Consider the following 7,850-nt stretch of genomic DNA (forward strand, 5'->3'; position numbering starts at 1 on the left):
AGGTGGTAAAAAAAAAATCCAGGGAAGGTAGTGCGCTAGAGGACAAATGGTTTACCCAGTTTTCGAGGTTATTTCAGGTCATTTTCGTTTAGTGTGTTCGGGCGTTATCTCCTCCTGGCCAAAAATAACTTATTTATTCATAAAACGCGTGGGCAATGTCTGCAGCAAGTGTTGAGCTTGCCGTGATTTCTCGCGTTTTGGTTACATGCTGTAATCAGGCCCCGAAAAGTCGGCGCTAGTTTCGGTTTCAAGGAACATACATGCTCGTAGCGGTTGCCGGTCATCCTAAGATCTAAATGAACGGAGTGAGGTTGATGTGGATGTTCGCGTTTGTTGCCTTGCGCAAGTTCTTACAAATAAAGAAATTCGATACCACTGTAAAGAACTTTTCTTGTGTTTATGTGTTTTTCTATTTCTTAGTTCGTGAATTTTAAACGAGGCGAAGTGCAGGGAAGTGGTTGGCTTGGGTTCATAGCCTTTCCTTCTCGCCACTCGCTCGGCGATATTGCACGTTGGATCGCGCTAAGTTATCTCGCTCGGCTGGCGTGCCAACTACGGGAATGATAAGAAGACGGCAAGTTGTGGCGAGCACAGAACGGAAGCTGCAGTGAGCTACACCGAGCAAGTCAACCGTGCATTCGACGAAGATGACTAACCCCCGTATTCACAAACGCTCCTCGACTCGACTTTCACCTTTCACTTGACAGAGTTGAGCACTGCGCCACTTCTCGGCTTAAAATGACGCTGCGCTGCTCGAGAATCGCACCAAATTATCGCTGATATGCAGTCACTTGCCGTGCCTAGGGAGGGCGCTTCTATCGGCTTTCTCAAGTGAAGGTGAAGCGTTGAGTGAAGGGACGTTCTAGAATACGGGGGTAAATCGGGAAACACATGTTTCTCGCGGCTCTGCGGTGTGTTTCCAGTGCCGCGAAGGTTCAGGTTGAAATTGAACTTTTTATTCCACACGTTAAGAGCACACGTTAAGAGGACGGCAAGTAAACGCTGTGAGAACCGCTTGAGTATATTCCTGACTCCCTAGTACATATTGTCACGGGGTCGTGACGTGGCCAAAGACAGAAAACTTCGCGTTGGGATTTAACTGTTTATTTGGGCGAACCTGTGCCCGGTAAAGGGAAAGTCTAATTAGAGCAGCAGATAGCAGTCTCGGACTGATAGCGGCGAACGCAGCGTCGGCCTTCGATCAACAACTGACAAGCGGCGAAGCGCGTCGGCATTTATACTCTTGCCGTCGAATGTTCTAGCGTTATCGCTGGCGGCGGCGTAGGTTCCAGAACAATCTGTACCATTCGCACAGTGGGCGTGATCTTATCGAAATGACCTACTACAGTCTGGAACCTTCTAGAAAACTGCAGGCGCGGTTTGCGCTGAGAATCGTGCGGTGTTTTGGGACGATAACAAAAACTTGGGAAATGGAACGTGGCATTGCCCCCCTCTGAAAAAAGGCATCGTCCCGATGCTTCAACTAAAAATGAAAGTACAACAATAATGCAAGAAAGTACAATGAATAAATTACGATACAACAATAATACAAAAAAACTAGTTCAGTTTGTTAACGCGCATGAAACGGCTTGAGGCGCGCGACATGGACGACTTCAGGTCGCGATCGGCGTCGTTGAGAGTTCGTGATGCCGTCGGGGACAACCTCGTAATCAAGTGGGCCGAGCCGTCGAACCACCTTGTACGGTCCGAAGTACCGTCGCAGAAGCTTTTCACTTAGTCCACGTCGGCGTATCGGTGTCCACACCCAAACACGTTCACCGGGCTGGTATTCCACGAAGCGTCGTCGAAGGTTGTAACGGTGGCTGTCGGTCGTCTGTTGATTCTTGATACGGAGACGCGCAAGTTGTCGGGCTTCTTCGGCGCGTTGAAGGTACTCGCTCACATCGAGGTTTTCTTCGTCGGTGACGTTGGGTAACATGGCATCGAGCGTCGTTGCCGGGCTCCTTCCATAGACCAATTTGTATGGAGATATCTGCGTCGTCTCCTGCACCGCCGTGTTGTATGCGAAGGTCACATACGGAAGAATGGCGTCCCACGTCTTGTGTTCGACATCGACGTACATTGACAGCATGTCAGCGATCGTCTTGTTAAGCCGCTCGGTGAGGCCGTTGGTCTGTGGGTGGTACGCTGTCGTCCGGCGGTGGTTTGTTTGGCTGTATGCCAAGATTTCTTGAGTTAAGTCGGCAGTGAATGCCGTTCCTCTGTCGGTGATAAGGACCTCCGGGGCGCCATGACGTAGGACGATATTTTCGACGAAGAATTTAGCTACCTCGGAGGCACTGCCTTTTGGCAGGGCTTTTGTCTCGGCGTAGCGGGTGAGGTAGTCGGTAGCTACCACGATCCACTTGTTTCCGAAAGCCGACGTCGGGAACGGCCCCAGTAGGTCCATACCAATCTGCTGGAAAGGTCGGCAAGGTGGATCAATTGGCTGCAGAAGTCCTGCTGGCCTTGTCGGCGGTGTCTTGCGTCGCTGACAGTCCCGGCATGTTCTCACATAACGAGTGACGTCGGTGGTAAGACGTGGCCAGTAGTACCTTTCTTGTATCCTCGCGAGCGTGCGAGAAATACCGAGGTGCCCTGCCGTCGGATCGTCGTGAAGGGCCTGCAGGAGTTCTGGTCGCAGAGCTGAAGGCACCACAAGGAGGTACTTAGCTCGAAGCGGTGAAAAGTTTTTCTTTTGTAGAAGACCGTTTCGTAGAAAGAACGACGCAAGTGCGCGCTTGAATACCTTCGGGACTTCGGCGGTCCTGCCTTCGAGGTATTTTATTAGGGCCTTAAGTTCCGGGTCGGCCCTCTGTCGTTCAGCGAAGTCGTCGGTAGTTATCGTTCCTAAGAAGTAGTCGTCATCCGGGTCGTCGGGTAGCGGTTGGTCGACAGGCGCACGAGAGATACAGTCGGCGTCGGAGTGTTTTTTGCCGGACTTGTAAATGACAGTAATGTCATATTCTTGAAGTCTCAGGCTCCATCGTGCGAGGCGACCTGAAGGGTCCTTCAAGGTGGCTAGCCAACACAAGGCGTGGTGGTCGCTCACAACTTTGAAGGGCCTGCCGTAGAGGTAGGGGCGAAATTTCGACGTAGCCCAGATGATGGCGAGGCACTCCTTTTCTGTTGTGGAATAATTTGCTTCTGCTTTGGATAGCGATCGGCTGGCGTAACTAATAACCCTTTCAAGTCCGTCAGCCCTCTGCACAAGAACGGCGCCAAGACCTACGCTGCTGGCGTCAGTATGTATTTCTGTCTCGGCGAATTCGTCGAAATGGGCAAGTAACGGAGGCGTCTGGAGGCGATGTTTAAGCTCCTGGAAAGCGTGTTCCTGCGGCGTTTCCCACTTAAACTCCACGTCGGCCTTGGTAAGGTTAGTGAGCGGATCGGCGATGCGGGCGAAGTTTTTCACGAACCGCCTATAATAGGCACACAGGCCCAGAAATCGGCGCACGGCTTTCTTGTCAGTGGGCGGCGGGAAGTCGGCGATGGCGGATGTTTTCCGTGGATCGGGACGAACTCCAGACTTGCTGATAACGTGCCCCAGAAACAAGAGCTCCTCATACGCAAATCTGCACTTTTCTGGCTTCAGTGTGAGTCCGGAAGTCTTGATGGCTTGAAGTACAGCTTCAAGGCGCCGAAGATGCTCGTCGAAACTCTAGGAAAACACGACGACGTCGTCCAAGTACACAAGGCAAGTCTGCCACTTCAATCCTGCCAGTACTGTATCCATAACGCGTTGAAACGTTGCAGGCGCTGAGCAAAGGCCGAAGGGCATCACCTTAAACTCGAAGAGGCCGTCCGGTGTTATAAACGCCGTCTTCTCTCGGTCTCTTTCGTCGACTTCGATTTGCCAATAGCCAGTCTTGAGGTCCATTGACGAAAAGTACGTGGCGTTATGGAGCCGATCAAGTGCGTCGTCTATTCGTGGGAGGGGATACACTTTCTTTCTTGTGATTTTGTTCAGGCGGCGATAATCGACGCAGAAACGTAGGGTCCCATCCTTTTTCTTCACTAACACCACGGGGGATGCCCATGGACTCTTGGACGGCTGGATAATGTCATCCCGCAGCATTTCATCAACTTGTCTCTTCATGGCCTCACGTTCTCGCGTCGAAACCCTGTACGGAGTCTGACGGAGTGGTCTGGCATTTTCTTCGGTTATGATGCGATGTTTCGTGATTGGGGTTTGCCGAATTTCCGATGACGACGAAAAGCAATCTTCGTATTGCAGGAGCAGGGCCTTGAGCTGTTCTTGCTTATAGTTCGGAAGTCTGGGATTGACGTCGAAAGCTATGGGAGGGTCTTGGTTCCTCTGAGCAGGTTCTGCAGAATCGGCGAGGGCGAAAGCACTGGTGGCTTCGACAATTTCTTCGATGTATGCGACCGTTGTTCCTTTGTTCACATGTTTGTACTCATTGCTGAAATTCGTGAGCATAACCGTTGCTTTGCCTCCCCGCAGCTCTGCAATTCCTCTTGCGACGCAAATATTTCGGGTGACCAACAGATGCTGACTGCCTTCAACGACGCCTTCCAAGTCAGGTGATTTAGGAGCGCCGACTGAAATAATGACGCTTGAGCGAGGCGGAATGGTGACTTGTTCTTCCAGCACATTCAAAGCATGGTGTCCTGACGGCGTGCGCGGCGGTAGTGCTTCTTCTGTGGATAACGTTATCGACTTTGTTTTTAGGTTGATGACAGCACCATGGAGGCATAAGAAGTCCATGCCAAGGATGACATCTCTCGAGCAACGCTGTAGGACTACGAAGTCTGTAGGATAAATACGGCCGTTAATGGTGACTCTCGCTGTGCAGATTCCTGCAGGTGTTACGAGATGACCTCCGGCTGTGCGGATTTCAGGGCCTTTCCAAGCTGTCCTAACTTTCTTTAACTTCGCGGCGAACGACCCGCTGATGACAGAATAGTCGGCTCCAGTATCGACGAGAGCGGTCACACTGTGGCCGTCGATAAGAACGTCGAGGTCGCTAGTTCGCCGTCTCGCATTACAGTTAGGGCGTGGCGTCGGGTCACGGCTGCGTCGGCTTGTTCCGCTGCTTCCATGTTGCGTCGTCCGGCCACCTTCGGTAAGTGAGCTTTTGCCTTCAGGGCTTTTCCTGGTTGGGGTTGTGTTCAAAAAGCTCCGTCGCGTTGGCGTCGTCGTCGGAGGATCTTCGGTAGTTCGTCGCACAGCAACCGCACCTCCATCGGTTGCTGCCCTTAGTTTCCCGGATACGGGCTAGGAGACCGGCCCCGCGTTGGGCCAGAGTACTGCCGGGGGTGCGGTGACATGCGGCGGCTGGGCGACGGCGAACGGGAAGGACTTCGTGGTGTCCATTGAGTTCCTGTCAGGTAGTCGGCGATGTCACGTGGCCGATCTCCTGGCTGCGGACGCGGTGCATTGACGGCGAAGCCACGCAGTCCCATCTGTCGGTACTGGCAACAGCGGTATGTGTGCCCGGCCTCGCCGCAGTGGTAGCAGAGCGGGCGGTTGTCAGGTGCACGCCAAACGTCCGTTTTTCTCGGTGCACTGCGCTGGCCCGCTGGGGAACGGTAGGACGTCGGTTGGGGTGGTGGCGGCGGTGGCGTCTGGCGACGGAAGTGTGACGGGGCGGCGTTTTGGCGTGGACGGGGAGGAGCGTTGTGGCGCACTGCAGCGGCGTAGCTCATAGTTCCTGGCTCGGGCGGCGGTGTTTCGGGAATTCGAAGCGATTGCCGGACTTCTTCTCGCACAATGTCGGCGATCGAATCCACTTGAGGCTGCGCCGAAAGCAACAGTTTGCGCAGCTCTTCCCGCACGATCGCTCGGATCGTTTCACGCAGGTCGTCGGAGTCACTGGCCTGAGCAGCAGCGCATTCTGGAGTCAGGCGACGATTATACTGTCTGGTGCGCATGTCCAGCGTTTTTTCGATGGTGGTCGCCTCGGATACAAATTCTTGGACGGTGTTCGGTGGATTCCTCATTAGTCCCGCGAAGAGCTCCTGTTTGACCCCTCGCATGAGGAAACGAACTTTCTTTTCCTCCGACATGTCTGGGTGAGCGTGACGGAATAGGCGGGTCATCTCTTCTGTGAAAATTCCAACCTTTTCGTTTGGTAGCTGAACCCGGGCCTCGAGTAGAGCAGCGGCCCTCTCTTTGCGAGCGACGCTTGCGAACGTTTGAAGAAATGCGCCGCAGAAGACATCCCACGTTCGGAGCGTGGACTCCCGATTCTCTAGCCAGGTCCTTGCGGTGTCTTCCAGGTAGAAGTACACACGACGGAGCTTTTCTTCATTGTCCCAGTGATTGAGGGCGGCCACACGGTCGTATGTTTCTAGCCAGGTTTCCGGGTCTTCAAACGATGAGTCATGGAACGTTGGTGGTTCCCTGGGTTGATGAATGACGATCGCGGGCTGGGACGCTCCGGTTGTCATTGTCGCTGCAGTCGAGGTCATGGTCTTGGTCTTCCGCGCCTTGTCTTGTAGCAGGCCGTACTCCGGTGGGAGACCTTGCTGTCGGCGGCTCGTTCGCTGCTCTTGGTTGGCGTCGGTGTCTTCTCCGCGAAGGGGGCTGGGTTCACGGCTTGACGGGGGCGTCCGGTACATGAACGAAGCTGCACCTCCACCAGATGTCACGGGGTCGTGACGTGGCCAAAGACAGAAAACTTCGCGTTGGGATTTAACTGTTTATTTGGGCGAACCTGTGCCCGGTAAAGGGAAAGTCTAATTAGAGCAGCAGATAGCAGTCTCGGACTGATAGCGGCGAACGCAGCGTCGGCCTTCGATCAACAACTGACAAGCGGCGAAGCGCGTCGGCATTTATACTCTTGCCGTCGAATGTTCTAGCGTTATCGCTGGCGGCGGCGTAGGTTCCAGAACAATCTGTACCATTCGCACAGTGGGCGTGATCTTATCGAAATGACCTACTACAGTCTGGAACCTTCTAGAAAACTGCAGGCGCGGTTTGCGCTGAGAATCGTGCGGTGTTTTGGGACGATAACAAAAACTTGGGAAATGGAACGTGGCAATATATAGGGTAGCCCAGAAAACGTGCATCTAGAGACAACCAAAATAAAAGAGGGTTTCACAATGTGCACTAAAATAAAGAAAAAAATAATATGAAATATTACAATGCACTAATAAAAAAAGGGTAGTCGCCAGATCACATCATTATATAAACACTAATCGCAATTGTTTTGGTGATATGCTAGATATGTGATGTTGTGTTGCCTAGTTATGCGATTTACAGGTGTAGACAGTTGAAACTTTAGCATTACATTTCCGTATTTCGTTCAGGTTTTCTAGTGGCCCCGGGTGAGCACAAGTATCGAGCGTTTTTACTTCTAATACTATCACTCGAAAATACGTAATGGACTCTAGAAATCATTACAGAGAATGTCACTGGAGCTAACGATTTGACAAAGGAACTTTTCTTCATCCTGGTAACGCTGTTACCCGGACGACGTAATAGTAAATATGCCCAAACACTGTTTACAGCGATGTCTTTTCTTGAGAAAATTCGGCAGATCCCACGTACATTGGGAATGGACGTTATACGAAGCATGTGGAGGGAAGGTGATGGTGTTGTAAATTTTGTTTTTGAGCGATGATGTTGCGAAATGACGCTAACTATATATTAAGATGTTGTACGCACAATTACATGTTGAACAATCACACAAGTTTTATATAACTAGTTCCTTACACTTGCGCAACGATGCAAACAGCACCATATATGTATTAGGAACACGAGCAGCGATATGTAACGCCTGTGTTCGTGAGGGTGGTAGCCGCGGACGCTGCTACATGAATTAACTTCAGTGGATGGCACTTAACCACAACCGACGTTAGCCCGACGAGGTGGCTGTATCATG

This window comes from Rhipicephalus microplus, chromosome 10 (assembly GCF_043290135.1).
Source record: "Rhipicephalus microplus isolate Deutch F79 chromosome 10, USDA_Rmic, whole genome shotgun sequence".
Taxonomy (NCBI): Eukaryota; Metazoa; Arthropoda; class Arachnida; order Ixodida; family Ixodidae; genus Rhipicephalus; species Rhipicephalus microplus.